Source organism: Carettochelys insculpta, chromosome 1 (assembly GCF_033958435.1).
Source record: "Carettochelys insculpta isolate YL-2023 chromosome 1, ASM3395843v1, whole genome shotgun sequence".
In the NCBI taxonomy this organism is placed as follows: domain Eukaryota; kingdom Metazoa; phylum Chordata; order Testudines; family Carettochelyidae; genus Carettochelys; species Carettochelys insculpta.
The window spans coordinates 153791215-153809151 of record NC_134137.1 but is presented as its reverse complement, the minus strand read 5'-3'; the positions used below and the strand labels follow the sequence as shown (position 1 = coordinate 153809151).

At 63.7% G+C, this 17937-nt stretch overlaps 13 non-coding genes across 13 annotated transcripts; all 13 read left to right on the top strand.

The window, feature by feature from the left end:
• The first annotated feature begins 588 nt into the window (after nt 1–588).
• TRNAD-GUC (transfer RNA aspartic acid (anticodon GUC)) lies at nt 589–660 on the top strand. Its single transcript has one exon. It is a non-coding gene; the product is annotated as a tRNA-Asp (tRNA).
• Nucleotides 661–2001: 1341 nt separating this feature from the next.
• TRNAD-GUC (transfer RNA aspartic acid (anticodon GUC)) lies at nt 2002–2073 on the top strand. The gene has a single exon. It is a non-coding gene; the product is annotated as a tRNA-Asp (tRNA).
• Nucleotides 2074–3414: 1341 nt separating this feature from the next.
• TRNAD-GUC (transfer RNA aspartic acid (anticodon GUC)) lies at nt 3415–3486 on the top strand. Its single transcript has one exon. It is a non-coding gene; the product is annotated as a tRNA-Asp (tRNA).
• Nucleotides 3487–4827: 1341 nt separating this feature from the next.
• Nucleotides 4828–4899, top strand: TRNAD-GUC (transfer RNA aspartic acid (anticodon GUC)). Its single transcript has one exon. It is a non-coding gene; the product is annotated as a tRNA-Asp (tRNA).
• Nucleotides 4900–6240: 1341 nt separating this feature from the next.
• Nucleotides 6241–6312, top strand: TRNAD-GUC (transfer RNA aspartic acid (anticodon GUC)). The gene has a single exon. It is a non-coding gene; the product is annotated as a tRNA-Asp (tRNA).
• A 1341-nt stretch (nt 6313–7653) lies between these two features.
• Nucleotides 7654–7725, top strand: TRNAD-GUC (transfer RNA aspartic acid (anticodon GUC)). Its single transcript has one exon. It is a non-coding gene; the product is annotated as a tRNA-Asp (tRNA).
• Nucleotides 7726–9066: 1341 nt separating this feature from the next.
• TRNAD-GUC (transfer RNA aspartic acid (anticodon GUC)) lies at nt 9067–9138 on the top strand. The gene has a single exon. It is a non-coding gene; the product is annotated as a tRNA-Asp (tRNA).
• A 1341-nt stretch (nt 9139–10479) lies between these two features.
• Nucleotides 10480–10551, top strand: TRNAD-GUC (transfer RNA aspartic acid (anticodon GUC)). The gene has a single exon. It is a non-coding gene; the product is annotated as a tRNA-Asp (tRNA).
• A 1341-nt stretch (nt 10552–11892) lies between these two features.
• TRNAD-GUC (transfer RNA aspartic acid (anticodon GUC)) lies at nt 11893–11964 on the top strand. Its single transcript has one exon. It is a non-coding gene; the product is annotated as a tRNA-Asp (tRNA).
• A 1341-nt stretch (nt 11965–13305) lies between these two features.
• On the top strand, nt 13306–13377 carry TRNAD-GUC (transfer RNA aspartic acid (anticodon GUC)). Its single transcript has one exon. It is a non-coding gene; the product is annotated as a tRNA-Asp (tRNA).
• A 1341-nt stretch (nt 13378–14718) lies between these two features.
• On the top strand, nt 14719–14790 carry TRNAD-GUC (transfer RNA aspartic acid (anticodon GUC)). Its single transcript has one exon. It is a non-coding gene; the product is annotated as a tRNA-Asp (tRNA).
• A 1341-nt stretch (nt 14791–16131) lies between these two features.
• Nucleotides 16132–16203, top strand: TRNAD-GUC (transfer RNA aspartic acid (anticodon GUC)). The gene has a single exon. It is a non-coding gene; the product is annotated as a tRNA-Asp (tRNA).
• A 1341-nt stretch (nt 16204–17544) lies between these two features.
• TRNAD-GUC (transfer RNA aspartic acid (anticodon GUC)) lies at nt 17545–17616 on the top strand. Its single transcript has one exon. It is a non-coding gene; the product is annotated as a tRNA-Asp (tRNA).
• The last annotated feature ends 321 nt before the right edge of the window (nt 17617–17937 follow it).

Sequence of the window (17937 nt, the reverse complement as noted above, 5' to 3'; positions counted from 1 at the left end):
AAAACGGCCAGTGCAAGTACAGAGCCGATCCGGAGAACGCCAAGCAGAAAAAGGAGACCTGCGAAGGAGCACTAGCAAGAGACTCAGCCGCTCCGCAGCTTCTCGTAGACAACTGGCTTGGCCCAGCTTGCCCAAGATTCGGGGCCAAGACACAAGAGTGCTTGCAAGAACCACTTGCGTGTTGCTCTCCAAATCCAGCCACGTCACAGGTGGCTCCGCCTCAGGGCATGCCCGTGCAAAGGCGGCCGGCAGCTGGCGCCTGCTTTGCGCTTGGGAAGGGCAGGCCTGGGAGGTAGATGCATGGGAAGAAGAGCAAGGGGGCCTCTCTGCGGGCGCTGACGTCCACGAGCAGCGCCTTCCCTGGTGGGAAAGCCCAGTCTTTGGAACGTGCGGCGTGCAAAAGGACGGCTGCGCGGGCCGGAGAAACTGCAGCCCTCACAGGGCCCTCGCAGATGGCCAAGGCTTTGCAAGGGCGTGACTTTGAGGAGCGTGGCGAAGGAGGAGGGGCCAGGGGAGAAAGCCAGAGTGTGCCAGGGCATCCCCCGCAGGCCTCCCCGGGCAGGCGTGAGCACGGCCGCCCTGCTCCTTTCCTCGTTAGTATAGTGGCGAGTATCCCCGCCTGTCACGCGGGAGACCGGGGTTCGATTCCCCGACGGGGAGCTTTGCCCGCCCCCTTTTGCGCGGGCAGAAAGGACTCTCCCCTTGCCCGGCCCTCAGCCTCGGCACACCCGCGCAACCCGCCGCCCCTGACTAAGCGGTGTCCCCGAGTCTCGGCCGCAAGGCGACGCTGTCGCCTCCGGAGCGACCTCGACCCTGCCCCCTCGCCCTCCGGAAAGCCTCGGGCGGCATCTTTGGCCGCCGGCTCCAGCTTCCACACCCGCCACTCGGGGGACGCTGTGCCCTTGCACAGGGGAGGAAGGCGACACTTAAGAGGAACTTCCCTGAAGCCATCCCATTCCGTACGCCGACGGCAAACTTCTGGACGCCGCCTTGCGGCCCAGGTGGACTAGGCTGCTTTCTTCCAAGGCTCTGGAACGCATCCTTTCTTAGCATGGGTCACCCATCCTGCCACGCTCACTTCATGGCGAAGATGCTCCTCAAGTGAGGAGCTGGCCTGAAGACAAACGGAGGCGCCCTCGGCAGCCTCTTGATACCCTTGCCTCTGGGCAGGGAATTCCATTCTTCTCCCTGTGTGGAAGCATGGCCCAGAGGGAGCCTGTCCCATGGCCGCCGCACCTCTCCAAGTCCCCTCTGAGGCGATTGCTTCTCTGCTGCCTTACAGGCTCACACGCAACTTCCTCACGTGTGCACTGGAGCCCCGCAAGCTTCTTGCTCTGTCGAGCACTGCTTCCTTTCCCGAGGAACCCTTGCACCAGAGGTTGCCACACCTCCTCCTCAGCTCTGCCACAAACTAAAACGGCCAGTGCAAGTACAGAGCCGATCCGGAGAACGCCAAGCAGAAAAAGGAGACCTGCGAAGGAGCACTAGCAAGAGACTCAGCCGCTCCGCAGCTTCTCGTAGACAACTGGCTTGGCCCAGCTTGCCCAAGATTCGGGGCCAAGACACAAGAGTGCTTGCAAGAACCACTTGCGTGTTGCTCTCCAAATCCAGCCACGTCACAGGTGGCTCCGCCTCAGGGCATGCCCGTGCAAAGGCGGCCGGCAGCTGGCGCCTGCTTTGCGCTTGGGAAGGGCAGGCCTGGGAGGTAGATGCATGGGAAGAAGAGCAAGGGGGCCTCTCTGCGGGCGCTGACGTCCACGAGCAGCGCCTTCCCTGGTGGGAAAGCCCAGTCTTTGGAACGTGCGGCGTGCAAAAGGACGGCTGCGCGGGCCGGAGAAACTGCAGCCCTCACAGGGCCCTCGCAGATGGCCAAGGCTTTGCAAGGGCGTGACTTTGAGGAGCGTGGCGAAGGAGGAGGGGCCAGGGGAGAAAGCCAGAGTGTGCCAGGGCATCCCCCGCAGGCCTCCCCGGGCAGGCGTGAGCACGGCCGCCCTGCTCCTTTCCTCGTTAGTATAGTGGCGAGTATCCCCGCCTGTCACGCGGGAGACCGGGGTTCGATTCCCCGACGGGGAGCTTTGCCCGCCCCCTTTTGCGCGGGCAGAAAGGACTCTCCCCTTGCCCGGCCCTCAGCCTCGGCACACCCGCGCAACCCGCCGCCCCTGACTAAGCGGTGTCCCCGAGTCTCGGCCGCAAGGCGACGCTGTCGCCTCCGGAGCGACCTCGACCCTGCCCCCTCGCCCTCCGGAAAGCCTCGGGCGGCATCTTTGGCCGCCGGCTCCAGCTTCCACACCCGCCACTCGGGGGACGCTGTGCCCTTGCACAGGGGAGGAAGGCGACACTTAAGAGGAACTTCCCTGAAGCCATCCCATTCCGTACGCCGACGGCAAACTTCTGGACGCCGCCTTGCGGCCCAGGTGGACTAGGCTGCTTTCTTCCAAGGCTCTGGAACGCATCCTTTCTTAGCATGGGTCACCCATCCTGCCACGCTCACTTCATGGCGAAGATGCTCCTCAAGTGAGGAGCTGGCCTGAAGACAAACGGAGGCGCCCTCGGCAGCCTCTTGATACCCTTGCCTCTGGGCAGGGAATTCCATTCTTCTCCCTGTGTGGAAGCATGGCCCAGAGGGAGCCTGTCCCATGGCCGCCGCACCTCTCCAAGTCCCCTCTGAGGCGATTGCTTCTCTGCTGCCTTACAGGCTCACACGCAACTTCCTCACGTGTGCACTGGAGCCCCGCAAGCTTCTTGCTCTGTCGAGCACTGCTTCCTTTCCCGAGGAACCCTTGCACCAGAGGTTGCCACACCTCCTCCTCAGCTCTGCCACAAACTAAAACGGCCAGTGCAAGTACAGAGCCGATCCGGAGAACGCCAAGCAGAAAAAGGAGACCTGCGAAGGAGCACTAGCAAGAGACTCAGCCGCTCCGCAGCTTCTCGTAGACAACTGGCTTGGCCCAGCTTGCCCAAGATTCGGGGCCAAGACACAAGAGTGCTTGCAAGAACCACTTGCGTGTTGCTCTCCAAATCCAGCCACGTCACAGGTGGCTCCGCCTCAGGGCATGCCCGTGCAAAGGCGGCCGGCAGCTGGCGCCTGCTTTGCGCTTGGGAAGGGCAGGCCTGGGAGGTAGATGCATGGGAAGAAGAGCAAGGGGGCCTCTCTGCGGGCGCTGACGTCCACGAGCAGCGCCTTCCCTGGTGGGAAAGCCCAGTCTTTGGAACGTGCGGCGTGCAAAAGGACGGCTGCGCGGGCCGGAGAAACTGCAGCCCTCACAGGGCCCTCGCAGATGGCCAAGGCTTTGCAAGGGCGTGACTTTGAGGAGCGTGGCGAAGGAGGAGGGGCCAGGGGAGAAAGCCAGAGTGTGCCAGGGCATCCCCCGCAGGCCTCCCCGGGCAGGCGTGAGCACGGCCGCCCTGCTCCTTTCCTCGTTAGTATAGTGGCGAGTATCCCCGCCTGTCACGCGGGAGACCGGGGTTCGATTCCCCGACGGGGAGCTTTGCCCGCCCCCTTTTGCGCGGGCAGAAAGGACTCTCCCCTTGCCCGGCCCTCAGCCTCGGCACACCCGCGCAACCCGCCGCCCCTGACTAAGCGGTGTCCCCGAGTCTCGGCCGCAAGGCGACGCTGTCGCCTCCGGAGCGACCTCGACCCTGCCCCCTCGCCCTCCGGAAAGCCTCGGGCGGCATCTTTGGCCGCCGGCTCCAGCTTCCACACCCGCCACTCGGGGGACGCTGTGCCCTTGCACAGGGGAGGAAGGCGACACTTAAGAGGAACTTCCCTGAAGCCATCCCATTCCGTACGCCGACGGCAAACTTCTGGACGCCGCCTTGCGGCCCAGGTGGACTAGGCTGCTTTCTTCCAAGGCTCTGGAACGCATCCTTTCTTAGCATGGGTCACCCATCCTGCCACGCTCACTTCATGGCGAAGATGCTCCTCAAGTGAGGAGCTGGCCTGAAGACAAACGGAGGCGCCCTCGGCAGCCTCTTGATACCCTTGCCTCTGGGCAGGGAATTCCATTCTTCTCCCTGTGTGGAAGCATGGCCCAGAGGGAGCCTGTCCCATGGCCGCCGCACCTCTCCAAGTCCCCTCTGAGGCGATTGCTTCTCTGCTGCCTTACAGGCTCACACGCAACTTCCTCACGTGTGCACTGGAGCCCCGCAAGCTTCTTGCTCTGTCGAGCACTGCTTCCTTTCCCGAGGAACCCTTGCACCAGAGGTTGCCACACCTCCTCCTCAGCTCTGCCACAAACTAAAACGGCCAGTGCAAGTACAGAGCCGATCCGGAGAACGCCAAGCAGAAAAAGGAGACCTGCGAAGGAGCACTAGCAAGAGACTCAGCCGCTCCGCAGCTTCTCGTAGACAACTGGCTTGGCCCAGCTTGCCCAAGATTCGGGGCCAAGACACAAGAGTGCTTGCAAGAACCACTTGCGTGTTGCTCTCCAAATCCAGCCACGTCACAGGTGGCTCCGCCTCAGGGCATGCCCGTGCAAAGGCGGCCGGCAGCTGGCGCCTGCTTTGCGCTTGGGAAGGGCAGGCCTGGGAGGTAGATGCATGGGAAGAAGAGCAAGGGGGCCTCTCTGCGGGCGCTGACGTCCACGAGCAGCGCCTTCCCTGGTGGGAAAGCCCAGTCTTTGGAACGTGCGGCGTGCAAAAGGACGGCTGCGCGGGCCGGAGAAACTGCAGCCCTCACAGGGCCCTCGCAGATGGCCAAGGCTTTGCAAGGGCGTGACTTTGAGGAGCGTGGCGAAGGAGGAGGGGCCAGGGGAGAAAGCCAGAGTGTGCCAGGGCATCCCCCGCAGGCCTCCCCGGGCAGGCGTGAGCACGGCCGCCCTGCTCCTTTCCTCGTTAGTATAGTGGCGAGTATCCCCGCCTGTCACGCGGGAGACCGGGGTTCGATTCCCCGACGGGGAGCTTTGCCCGCCCCCTTTTGCGCGGGCAGAAAGGACTCTCCCCTTGCCCGGCCCTCAGCCTCGGCACACCCGCGCAACCCGCCGCCCCTGACTAAGCGGTGTCCCCGAGTCTCGGCCGCAAGGCGACGCTGTCGCCTCCGGAGCGACCTCGACCCTGCCCCCTCGCCCTCCGGAAAGCCTCGGGCGGCATCTTTGGCCGCCGGCTCCAGCTTCCACACCCGCCACTCGGGGGACGCTGTGCCCTTGCACAGGGGAGGAAGGCGACACTTAAGAGGAACTTCCCTGAAGCCATCCCATTCCGTACGCCGACGGCAAACTTCTGGACGCCGCCTTGCGGCCCAGGTGGACTAGGCTGCTTTCTTCCAAGGCTCTGGAACGCATCCTTTCTTAGCATGGGTCACCCATCCTGCCACGCTCACTTCATGGCGAAGATGCTCCTCAAGTGAGGAGCTGGCCTGAAGACAAACGGAGGCGCCCTCGGCAGCCTCTTGATACCCTTGCCTCTGGGCAGGGAATTCCATTCTTCTCCCTGTGTGGAAGCATGGCCCAGAGGGAGCCTGTCCCATGGCCGCCGCACCTCTCCAAGTCCCCTCTGAGGCGATTGCTTCTCTGCTGCCTTACAGGCTCACACGCAACTTCCTCACGTGTGCACTGGAGCCCCGCAAGCTTCTTGCTCTGTCGAGCACTGCTTCCTTTCCCGAGGAACCCTTGCACCAGAGGTTGCCACACCTCCTCCTCAGCTCTGCCACAAACTAAAACGGCCAGTGCAAGTACAGAGCCGATCCGGAGAACGCCAAGCAGAAAAAGGAGACCTGCGAAGGAGCACTAGCAAGAGACTCAGCCGCTCCGCAGCTTCTCGTAGACAACTGGCTTGGCCCAGCTTGCCCAAGATTCGGGGCCAAGACACAAGAGTGCTTGCAAGAACCACTTGCGTGTTGCTCTCCAAATCCAGCCACGTCACAGGTGGCTCCGCCTCAGGGCATGCCCGTGCAAAGGCGGCCGGCAGCTGGCGCCTGCTTTGCGCTTGGGAAGGGCAGGCCTGGGAGGTAGATGCATGGGAAGAAGAGCAAGGGGGCCTCTCTGCGGGCGCTGACGTCCACGAGCAGCGCCTTCCCTGGTGGGAAAGCCCAGTCTTTGGAACGTGCGGCGTGCAAAAGGACGGCTGCGCGGGCCGGAGAAACTGCAGCCCTCACAGGGCCCTCGCAGATGGCCAAGGCTTTGCAAGGGCGTGACTTTGAGGAGCGTGGCGAAGGAGGAGGGGCCAGGGGAGAAAGCCAGAGTGTGCCAGGGCATCCCCCGCAGGCCTCCCCGGGCAGGCGTGAGCACGGCCGCCCTGCTCCTTTCCTCGTTAGTATAGTGGCGAGTATCCCCGCCTGTCACGCGGGAGACCGGGGTTCGATTCCCCGACGGGGAGCTTTGCCCGCCCCCTTTTGCGCGGGCAGAAAGGACTCTCCCCTTGCCCGGCCCTCAGCCTCGGCACACCCGCGCAACCCGCCGCCCCTGACTAAGCGGTGTCCCCGAGTCTCGGCCGCAAGGCGACGCTGTCGCCTCCGGAGCGACCTCGACCCTGCCCCCTCGCCCTCCGGAAAGCCTCGGGCGGCATCTTTGGCCGCCGGCTCCAGCTTCCACACCCGCCACTCGGGGGACGCTGTGCCCTTGCACAGGGGAGGAAGGCGACACTTAAGAGGAACTTCCCTGAAGCCATCCCATTCCGTACGCCGACGGCAAACTTCTGGACGCCGCCTTGCGGCCCAGGTGGACTAGGCTGCTTTCTTCCAAGGCTCTGGAACGCATCCTTTCTGAGCATGGGTCACCCATCCTGCCACGCTCACTTCATGGCGAAGATGCTCCTCAAGTGAGGAGCTGGCCTGAAGACAAACGGAGGCGCCCTCGGCAGCCTCTTGATACCCTTGCCTCTGGGCAGGGAATTCCATTCTTCTCCCTGTGTGGAAGCATGGCCCAGAGGGAGCCTGTCCCATGGCCGCCGCACCTCTCCAAGTCCCCTCTGAGGCGATTGCTTCTCTGCTGCCTTACAGGCTCACACGCAACTTCCTCACGTGTGCACTGGAGCCCCGCAAGCTTCTTGCTCTGTCGAGCACTGCTTCCTTTCCCGAGGAACCCTTGCACCAGAGGTTGCCACACCTCCTCCTCAGCTCTGCCACAAACTAAAACGGCCAGTGCAAGTACAGAGCCGATCCGGAGAACGCCAAGCAGAAAAAGGAGACCTGCGAAGGAGCACTAGCAAGAGACTCAGCCGCTCCGCAGCTTCTCGTAGACAACTGGCTTGGCCCAGCTTGCCCAAGATTCGGGGCCAAGACACAAGAGTGCTTGCAAGAACCACTTGCGTGTTGCTCTCCAAATCCAGCCACGTCACAGGTGGCTCCGCCTCAGGGCATGCCCGTGCAAAGGCGGCCGGCAGCTGGCGCCTGCTTTGCGCTTGGGAAGGGCAGGCCTGGGAGGTAGATGCATGGGAAGAAGAGCAAGGGGGCCTCTCTGCGGGCGCTGACGTCCACGAGCAGCGCCTTCCCTGGTGGGAAAGCCCAGTCTTTGGAACGTGCGGCGTGCAAAAGGACGGCTGCGCGGGCCGGAGAAACTGCAGCCCTCACAGGGCCCTCGCAGATGGCCAAGGCTTTGCAAGGGCGTGACTTTGAGGAGCGTGGCGAAGGAGGAGGGGCCAGGGGAGGGGGCCAGAGTGTGCCAGGGCATCCCCCGCAGGCCTCCCCGGGCAGGCGTGAGCACGGCCGCCCTGCTCCTTTCCTCGTTAGTATAGTGGCGAGTATCCCCGCCTGTCACGCGGGAGACCGGGGTTCGATTCCCCGACGGGGAGCTTTGCCCGCCCCCTTTTGCGCGGGCAGAAAGGACTCTCCCCTTGCCCGGCCCTCAGCCTCGGCACACCCGCGCAACCCGCCGCCCCTGACTAAGCGGTGTCCCCGAGTCTCGGCCGCAAGGCGACGCTGTCGCCTCCGGAGCGACCTCGACCCTGCCCCCTCGCCCTCCGGAAAGCCTCGGGCGGCATCTTTGGCCGCCGGCTCCAGCTTCCACACCCGCCACTCGGGGGACGCTGTGCCCTTGCACAGGGGAGGAAGGCGACACTTAAGAGGAACTTCCCTGAAGCCATCCCATTCCGTACGCCGACGGCAAACTTCTGGACGCCGCCTTGCGGCCCAGGTGGACTAGGCTGCTTTCTTCCAAGGCTCTGGAACGCATCCTTTCTTAGCATGGGTCACCCATCCTGCCACGCTCACTTCATGGCGAAGATGCTCCTCAAGTGAGGAGCTGGCCTGAAGACAAACGGAGGCGCCCTCGGCAGCCTCTTGATACCCTTGCCTCTGGGCAGGGAATTCCATTCTTCTCCCTGTGTGGAAGCATGGCCCAGAGGGAGCCTGTCCCATGGCCGCCGCACCTCTCCAAGTCCCCTCTGAGGCGATTGCTTCTCTGCTGCCTTACAGGCTCACACGCAACTTCCTCACGTGTGCACTGGAGCCCCGCAAGCTTCTTGCTCTGTCGAGCACTGCTTCCTTTCCCGAGGAACCCTTGCACCAGAGGTTGCCACACCTCCTCCTCAGCTCTGCCACAAACTAAAACGGCCAGTGCAAGTACAGAGCCGATCCGGAGAACGCCAAGCAGAAAAAGGAGACCTGCGAAGGAGCACTAGCAAGAGACTCAGCCGCTCCGCAGCTTCTCGTAGACAACTGGCTTGGCCCAGCTTGCCCAAGATTCGGGGCCAAGACACAAGAGTGCTTGCAAGAACCACTTGCGTGTTGCTCTCCAAATCCAGCCACGTCACAGGTGGCTCCGCCTCAGGGCATGCCCGTGCAAAGGCGGCCGGCAGCTGGCGCCTGCTTTGCGCTTGGGAAGGGCAGGCCTGGGAGGTAGATGCATGGGAAGAAGAGCAAGGGGGCCTCTCTGCGGGCGCTGACGTCCACGAGCAGCGCCTTCCCTGGTGGGAAAGCCCAGTCTTTGGAACGTGCGGCGTGCAAAAGGACGGCTGCGCGGGCCGGAGAAACTGCAGCCCTCACAGGGCCCTCGCAGATGGCCAAGGCTTTGCAAGGGCGTGACTTTGAGGAGCGTGGCGAAGGAGGAGGGGCCAGGGGAGAAAGCCAGAGTGTGCCAGGGCATCCCCCGCAGGCCTCCCCGGGCAGGCGTGAGCACGGCCGCCCTGCTCCTTTCCTCGTTAGTATAGTGGCGAGTATCCCCGCCTGTCACGCGGGAGACCGGGGTTCGATTCCCCGACGGGGAGCTTTGCCCGCCCCCTTTTGCGCGGGCAGAAAGGACTCTCCCCTTGCCCGGCCCTCAGCCTCGGCACACCCGCGCAACCCGCCGCCCCTGACTAAGCGGTGTCCCCGAGTCTCGGCCGCAAGGCGACGCTGTCGCCTCCGGAGCGACCTCGACCCTGCCCCCTCGCCCTCCGGAAAGCCTCGGGCGGCATCTTTGGCCGCCGGCTCCAGCTTCCACACCCGCCACTCGGGGGACGCTGTGCCCTTGCACAGGGGAGGAAGGCGACACTTAAGAGGAACTTCCCTGAAGCCATCCCATTCCGTACGCCGACGGCAAACTTCTGGACGCCGCCTTGCGGCCCAGGTGGACTAGGCTGCTTTCTTCCAAGGCTCTGGAACGCATCCTTTCTGAGCATGGGTCATCCATCCTGCCACGCTCACTTCATGGCGAAGATGCTCCTCAAGTGAGGAGCTGGCCTGAAGACAAACGGAGGCGCCCTCGGCAGCCTCTTGATACCCTTGCCTCTGGGCAGGGAATTCCATTCTTCTCCCTGTGTGGAAGCATGGCCCAGAGGGAGCCTGTCCCATGGCCGCCGCACCTCTCCAAGTCCCCTCTGAGGCGATTGCTTCTCTGCTGCCTTACAGGCTCACACGCAACTTCCTCACGTGTGCACTGGAGCCCCGCAAGCTTCTTGCTCTGTCGAGCACTGCTTCCTTTCCCGAGGAACCCTTGCACCAGAGGTTGCCACACCTCCTCCTCAGCTCTGCCACAAACTAAAACGGCCAGTGCAAGTACAGAGCCGATCCGGAGAACGCCAAGCAGAAAAAGGAGACCTGCGAAGGAGCACTAGCAAGAGACTCAGCCGCTCCGCAGCTTCTCGTAGACAACTGGCTTGGCCCAGCTTGCCCAAGATTCGGGGCCAAGACACAAGAGTGCTTGCAAGAACCACTTGCGTGTTGCTCTCCAAATCCAGCCACGTCACAGGTGGCTCCGCCTCAGGGCATGCCCGTGCAAAGGCGGCCGGCAGCTGGCGCCTGCTTTGCGCTTGGGAAGGGCAGGCCTGGGAGGTAGATGCATGGGAAGAAGAGCAAGGGGGCCTCTCTGCGGGCGCTGACGTCCACGAGCAGCGCCTTCCCTGGTGGGAAAGCCCAGTCTTTGGAACGTGCGGCGTGCAAAAGGACGGCTGCGCGGGCCGGAGAAACTGCAGCCCTCACAGGGCCCTCGCAGATGGCCAAGGCTTTGCAAGGGCGTGACTTTGAGGAGCGTGGCGAAGGAGGAGGGGCCAGGGGAGAAAGCCAGAGTGTGCCAGGGCATCCCCCGCAGGCCTCCCCGGGCAGGCGTGAGCACGGCCGCCCTGCTCCTTTCCTCGTTAGTATAGTGGCGAGTATCCCCGCCTGTCACGCGGGAGACCGGGGTTCGATTCCCCGACGGGGAGCTTTGCCCGCCCCCTTTTGCGCGGGCAGAAAGGACTCTCCCCTTGCCCGGCCCTCAGCCTCGGCACACCCGCGCAACCCGCCGCCCCTGACTAAGCGGTGTCCCCGAGTCTCGGCCGCAAGGCGACGCTGTCGCCTCCGGAGCGACCTCGACCCTGCCCCCTCGCCCTCCGGAAAGCCTCGGGCGGCATCTTTGGCCGCCGGCTCCAGCTTCCACACCCGCCACTCGGGGGACGCTGTGCCCTTGCACAGGGGAGGAAGGCGACACTTAAGAGGAACTTCCCTGAAGCCATCCCATTCCGTACGCCGACGGCAAACTTCTGGACGCCGCCTTGCGGCCCAGGTGGACTAGGCTGCTTTCTTCCAAGGCTCTGGAACGCATCCTTTCTTAGCATGGGTCACCCATCCTGCCACGCTCACTTCATGGCGAAGATGCTCCTCAAGTGAGGAGCTGGCCTGAAGACAAACGGAGGCGCCCTCGGCAGCCTCTTGATACCCTTGCCTCTGGGCAGGGAATTCCATTCTTCTCCCTGTGTGGAAGCATGGCCCAGAGGGAGCCTGTCCCATGGCCGCCGCACCTCTCCAAGTCCCCTCTGAGGCGATTGCTTCTCTGCTGCCTTACAGGCTCACACGCAACTTCCTCACGTGTGCACTGGAGCCCCGCAAGCTTCTTGCTCTGTCGAGCACTGCTTCCTTTCCCGAGGAACCCTTGCACCAGAGGTTGCCACACCTCCTCCTCAGCTCTGCCACAAACTAAAACGGCCAGTGCAAGTACAGAGCCGATCCGGAGAACGCCAAGCAGAAAAAGGAGACCTGCGAAGGAGCACTAGCAAGAGACTCAGCCGCTCCGCAGCTTCTCGTAGACAACTGGCTTGGCCCAGCTTGCCCAAGATTCGGGGCCAAGACACAAGAGTGCTTGCAAGAACCACTTGCGTGTTGCTCTCCAAATCCAGCCACGTCACAGGTGGCTCCGCCTCAGGGCATGCCCGTGCAAAGGCGGCCGGCAGCTGGCGCCTGCTTTGCGCTTGGGAAGGGCAGGCCTGGGAGGTAGATGCATGGGAAGAAGAGCAAGGGGGCCTCTCTGCGGGCGCTGACGTCCACGAGCAGCGCCTTCCCTGGTGGGAAAGCCCAGTCTTTGGAACGTGCGGCGTGCAAAAGGACGGCTGCGCGGGCCGGAGAAACTGCAGCCCTCACAGGGCCCTCGCAGATGGCCAAGGCTTTGCAAGGGCGTGACTTTGAGGAGCGTGGCGAAGGAGGAGGGGCCAGGGGAGAAAGCCAGAGTGTGCCAGGGCATCCCCCGCAGGCCTCCCCGGGCAGGCGTGAGCACGGCCGCCCTGCTCCTTTCCTCGTTAGTATAGTGGCGAGTATCCCCGCCTGTCACGCGGGAGACCGGGGTTCGATTCCCCGACGGGGAGCTTTGCCCGCCCCCTTTTGCGCGGGCAGAAAGGACTCTCCCCTTGCCCGGCCCTCAGCCTCGGCACACCCGCGCAACCCGCCGCCCCTGACTAAGCGGTGTCCCCGAGTCTCGGCCGCAAGGCGACGCTGTCGCCTCCGGAGCGACCTCGACCCTGCCCCCTCGCCCTCCGGAAAGCCTCGGGCGGCATCTTTGGCCGCCGGCTCCAGCTTCCACACCCGCCACTCGGGGGACGCTGTGCCCTTGCACAGGGGAGGAAGGCGACACTTAAGAGGAACTTCCCTGAAGCCATCCCATTCCGTACGCCGACGGCAAACTTCTGGACGCCGCCTTGCGGCCCAGGTGGACTAGGCTGCTTTCTTCCAAGGCTCTGGAACGCATCCTTTCTGAGCATGGGTCATCCATCCTGCCACGCTCACTTCATGGCGAAGATGCTCCTCAAGTGAGGAGCTGGCCTGAAGACAAACGGAGGCGCCCTCGGCAGCCTCTTGATACCCTTGCCTCTGGGCAGGGAATTCCATTCTTCTCCCTGTGTGGAAGCATGGCCCAGAGGGAGCCTGTCCCATGGCCGCCGCACCTCTCCAAGTCCCCTCTGAGGCGATTGCTTCTCTGCTGCCTTACAGGCTCACACGCAACTTCCTCACGTGTGCACTGGAGCCCCGCAAGCTTCTTGCTCTGTCGAGCACTGCTTCCTTTCCCGAGGAACCCTTGCACCAGAGGTTGCCACACCTCCTCCTCAGCTCTGCCACAAACTAAAACGGCCAGTGCAAGTACAGAGCCGATCCGGAGAACGCCAAGCAGAAAAAGGAGACCTGCGAAGGAGCACTAGCAAGAGACTCAGCCGCTCCGCAGCTTCTCGTAGACAACTGGCTTGGCCCAGCTTGCCCAAGATTCGGGGCCAAGACACAAGAGTGCTTGCAAGAACCACTTGCGTGTTGCTCTCCAAATCCAGCCACGTCACAGGTGGCTCCGCCTCAGGGCATGCCCGTGCAAAGGCGGCCGGCAGCTGGCGCCTGCTTTGCGCTTGGGAAGGGCAGGCCTGGGAGGTAGATGCATGGGAAGAAGAGCAAGGGGGCCTCTCTGCGGGCGCTGACGTCCACGAGCAGCGCCTTCCCTGGTGGGAAAGCCCAGTCTTTGGAACGTGCGGCGTGCAAAAGGACGGCTGCGCGGGCCGGAGAAACTGCAGCCCTCACAGGGCCCTCGCAGATGGCCAAGGCTTTGCAAGGGCGTGACTTTGAGGAGCGTGGCGAAGGAGGAGGGGCCAGGGGAGAAAGCCAGAGTGTGCCAGGGCATCCCCCGCAGGCCTCCCCGGGCAGGCGTGAGCACGGCCGCCCTGCTCCTTTCCTCGTTAGTATAGTGGCGAGTATCCCCGCCTGTCACGCGGGAGACCGGGGTTCGATTCCCCGACGGGGAGCTTTGCCCGCCCCCTTTTGCGCGGGCAGAAAGGACTCTCCCCTTGCCCGGCCCTCAGCCTCGGCACACCCGCGCAACCCGCCGCCCCTGACTAAGCGGTGTCCCCGAGTCTCGGCCGCAAGGCGACGCTGTCGCCTCCGGAGCGACCTCGACCCTGCCCCCTCGCCCTCCGGAAAGCCTCGGGCGGCATCTTTGGCCGCCGGCTCCAGCTTCCACACCCGCCACTCGGGGGACGCTGTGCCCTTGCACAGGGGAGGAAGGCGACACTTAAGAGGAACTTCCCTGAAGCCATCCCATTCCGTACGCCGACGGCAAACTTCTGGACGCCGCCTTGCGGCCCAGGTGGACTAGGCTGCTTTCTTCCAAGGCTCTGGAACGCATCCTTTCTTAGCATGGGTCACCCATCCTGCCACGCTCACTTCATGGCGAAGATGCTCCTCAAGTGAGGAGCTGGCCTGAAGACAAACGGAGGCGCCCTCGGCAGCCTCTTGATACCCTTGCCTCTGGGCAGGGAATTCCATTCTTCTCCCTGTGTGGAAGCATGGCCCAGAGGGAGCCTGTCCCATGGCCGCCGCACCTCTCCAAGTCCCCTCTGAGGCGATTGCTTCTCTGCTGCCTTACAGGCTCACACGCAACTTCCTCACGTGTGCACTGGAGCCCCGCAAGCTTCTTGCTCTGTCGAGCACTGCTTCCTTTCCCGAGGAACCCTTGCACCAGAGGTTGCCACACCTCCTCCTCAGCTCTGCCACAAACTAAAACGGCCAGTGCAAGTACAGAGCCGATCCGGAGAACGCCAAGCAGAAAAAGGAGACCTGCGAAGGAGCACTAGCAAGAGACTCAGCCGCTCCGCAGCTTCTCGTAGACAACTGGCTTGGCCCAGCTTGCCCAAGATTCGGGGCCAAGACACAAGAGTGCTTGCAAGAACCACTTGCGTGTTGCTCTCCAAATCCAGCCACGTCACAGGTGGCTCCGCCTCAGGGCATGCCCGTGCAAAGGCGGCCGGCAGCTGGCGCCTGCTTTGCGCTTGGGAAGGGCAGGCCTGGGAGGTAGATGCATGGGAAGAAGAGCAAGGGGGCCTCTCTGCGGGCGCTGACGTCCACGAGCAGCGCCTTCCCTGGTGGGAAAGCCCAGTCTTTGGAACGTGCGGCGTGCAAAAGGACGGCTGCGCGGGCCGGAGAAACTGCAGCCCTCACAGGGCCCTCGCAGATGGCCAAGGCTTTGCAAGGGCGTGACTTTGAGGAGCGTGGCGAAGGAGGAGGGGCCAGGGGAGAAAGCCAGAGTGTGCCAGGGCATCCCCCGCAGGCCTCCCCGGGCAGGCGTGAGCACGGCCGCCCTGCTCCTTTCCTCGTTAGTATAGTGGCGAGTATCCCCGCCTGTCACGCGGGAGACCGGGGTTCGATTCCCCGACGGGGAGCTTTGCCCGCCCCCTTTTGCGCGGGCAGAAAGGACTCTCCCCTTGCCCGGCCCTCAGCCTCGGCACACCCGCGCAACCCGCCGCCCCTGACTAAGCGGTGTCCCCGAGTCTCGGCCGCAAGGCGACGCTGTCGCCTCCGGAGCGACCTCGACCCTGCCCCCTCGCCCTCCGGAAAGCCTCGGGCGGCATCTTGGGCCGCCGGCTCCAGCTTCCACACCCGCCACTCGGGGGACGCTGTGCCCTTGCACAGGGGAGGAAGGCGACACTTAAGAGGAACTTCCCTGAAGCCATCCCATTCCGTACGCCGACGGCAAACTTCTGGACGCCGCCTTGCGGCCCAGGTGGACTAGGCTGCTTTCTTCCAAGGCTCTGGAACGCATCCTTTCTTAGCATGGGTCACCCATCCTGCCACGCTCACTTCATGGCGAAGATGCTCCTCAAGTGAGGAGCTGGCCTGAAGACAAACGGAGGCGCCCTCGGCAGCCTCTTGATACCCTTGCCTCTGGGCAGGGAATTCCATTCTTCTCCCTGTGTGGAAGCATGGCCCAGAGGGAGCCTGTCCCATGGCCGCCGCACCTCTCCAAGTCCCCTCTGAGGCGATTGCTTCTCTGCTGCCTTACAGGCTCACACGCAACTTCCTCACGTGTGCACTGGAGCCCCGCAAGCTTCTTGCTCTGTCGAGCACTGCTTCCTTTCCCGAGGAACCCTTGCACCAGAGGTTGCCACACCTCCTCCTCAGCTCTGCCACAAACTAAAACGGCCAGTGCAAGTACAGAGCCGATCCGGAGAACGCCAAGCAGAAAAAGGAGACCTGCGAAGGAGCACTAGCAAGAGACTCAGCCGCTCCGCAGCTTCTCGTAGACAACTGGCTTGGCCCAGCTTGCCCAAGATTCGGGGCCAAGACACAAGAGTGCTTGCAAGAACCACTTGCGTGTTGCTCTCCAAATCCAGCCACGTCACAGGTGGCTCCGCCTCAGGGCATGCCCGTGCAAAGGCGGCCGGCAGCTGGCGCCTGCTTTGCGCTTGGGAAGGGCAGGCCTGGGAGGTAGATGCATGGGAAGAAGAGCAAGGGGGCCTCTCTGCGGGCGCTGACGTCCACGAGCAGCGCCTTCCCTGGTGGGAAAGCCCAGTCTTTGGAACGTGCGGCGTGCAAAAGGACGGCTGCGCGGGCCGGAGAAACTGCAGCCCTCACAGGGCCCTCGCAGATGGCCAAGGCTTTGCAAGGGCGTGACTTTGAGGAGCGTGGCGAAGGAGGAGGGGCCAGGGGAGAAAGCCAGAGTGTGCCAGGGCATCCCCCGCAGGCCTCCCCGGGCAGGCGTGAGCACGGCCGCCCTGCTCCTTTCCTCGTTAGTATAGTGGCGAGTATCCCCGCCTGTCACGCGGGAGACCGGGGTTCGATTCCCCGACGGGGAGCTTTGCCCGCCCCCTTTTGCGCGGGCAGAAAGGACTCTCCCCTTGCCCGGCCCTCAGCCTCGGCACACCCGCGCAACCCGCCGCCCCTGACTAAGCGGTGTCCCCGAGTCTCGGCCGCAAGGCGACGCTGTCGCCTCCGGAGCGACCTCGACCCTGCCCCCTCGCCCTCCGGAAAGCCTCGGGCGGCATCTTTGGCCGCCGGCTCCAGCTTCCACACCCGCCACTCGGGGGACGCTGTGCCCTTGCACAGGGGAGGAAGGCGACACTTAAGAGGAACTTCCCTGAAGCCATCCCATTCCGTACGCCGACGGCAAACTTCTGGACGCCGCCTTGCGGCCCAGGTGGACTAGGCTGCTTTCTTCCAAGGCTCTGGAACGCATCCTTTCTTAGCATGGGTCACCCATCCTGCCACGCTCACTTCATGGCGAAGATGCTCCTCAAGTGAGGAGCTGGCCTGAAGACAAACGGAGGCGCCCTCGGCAGCCTCTTGATACCCTTGCCTCTGGGCAGGGAATTCCATTCTTCTCCCTGTGTGGAAGCATGGCCCAGAGGGAGCCTGTCCCATGGCCGCCGCACCTCTCCAAGTCCCCTCTGAGGCGATTGCTTCTCTGCTGCCTTACAGGCTCACACGCAACTTCCTCACGTGTGCACTGGAGCCCCGCAAGCTTCTTGCTCTGTCGAGCACTGCTTCCTTTCCCGAGGAACCCTTGCACCAGAGGTTGCCACACCTCCTCCTCAGCTCTGCCACAAACTAAAACGGCCAGTGCAAGTACAGAGCCGATCCGGAGAACGCCAAGCAGAAAAAGGAGACCTGCGAAGGAGCACTAGCAAGAGACTCAGCCGCTCCGCAGCTTCTCGTAGACAACTGGCTTGGCCCAGCTTGCCCAAGATTCGGGGCCAAGACACAAGAGTGCTTGCAAGAACCACTTGCGTGTTGCTCTCCAAATCCAGCCACGTCACAGGTGGCTCCGCCTCAGGGCATGCCCGTGCAAAGGCGGCCGGCAGCTGGCGCCTGCTTTGCGCTTGGGAAGGGCAGGCCTGGGAGGTAGATGCATGGGAAGAAGAGCAAGGGGGCCTCTCTGCGGGCGCTGACGTCCACGAGCAGCGCCTTCCCTGGTGGGAAAGCCCAGTCTTTGGAACGTGCGGCGTGCAAAAGGACGGCTGCGCGGGCCGGAGAAACTGCAGCCCTCACAGGGCCCTCGCAGATGGCCAAGGCTTTGCAAGGGCGTGACTTTGAGGAGCGTGGCGAAGGAGGAGGGGCCAGGGGAGAAAGCCAGAGTGTGCCAGGGCATCCCCCGCAGGCCTCCCCGGGCAGGCGTGAGCACGGCCGCCCTGCTCCTTTCCTCGTTAGTATAGTGGCGAGTATCCCCGCCTGTCACGCGGGAGACCGGGGTTCGATTCCCCGACGGGGAGCTTTGCCCGCCCCCTTTTGCGCGGGCAGAAAGGACTCTCCCCTTGCCCGGCCCTCAGCCTCGGCACACCCGCGCAACCCGCCGCCCCTGACTAAGCGGTGTCCCCGAGTCTCGGCCGCAAGGCGACGCTGTCGCCTCCGGAGCGACCTCGACCCTGCCCCCTCGCCCTCCGGAAAGCCTCGGGCGGCATCTTTGGCCGCCGGCTCCAGCTTCCACACCCGCCACTCGGGGGACGCTGTGCCCTTGCACAGGGGAGGAAGGCGACACTTAAGAGGAACTTCCCTGAAGCCATCCCATTCCGTACGCCGACGGCAAACTTCTG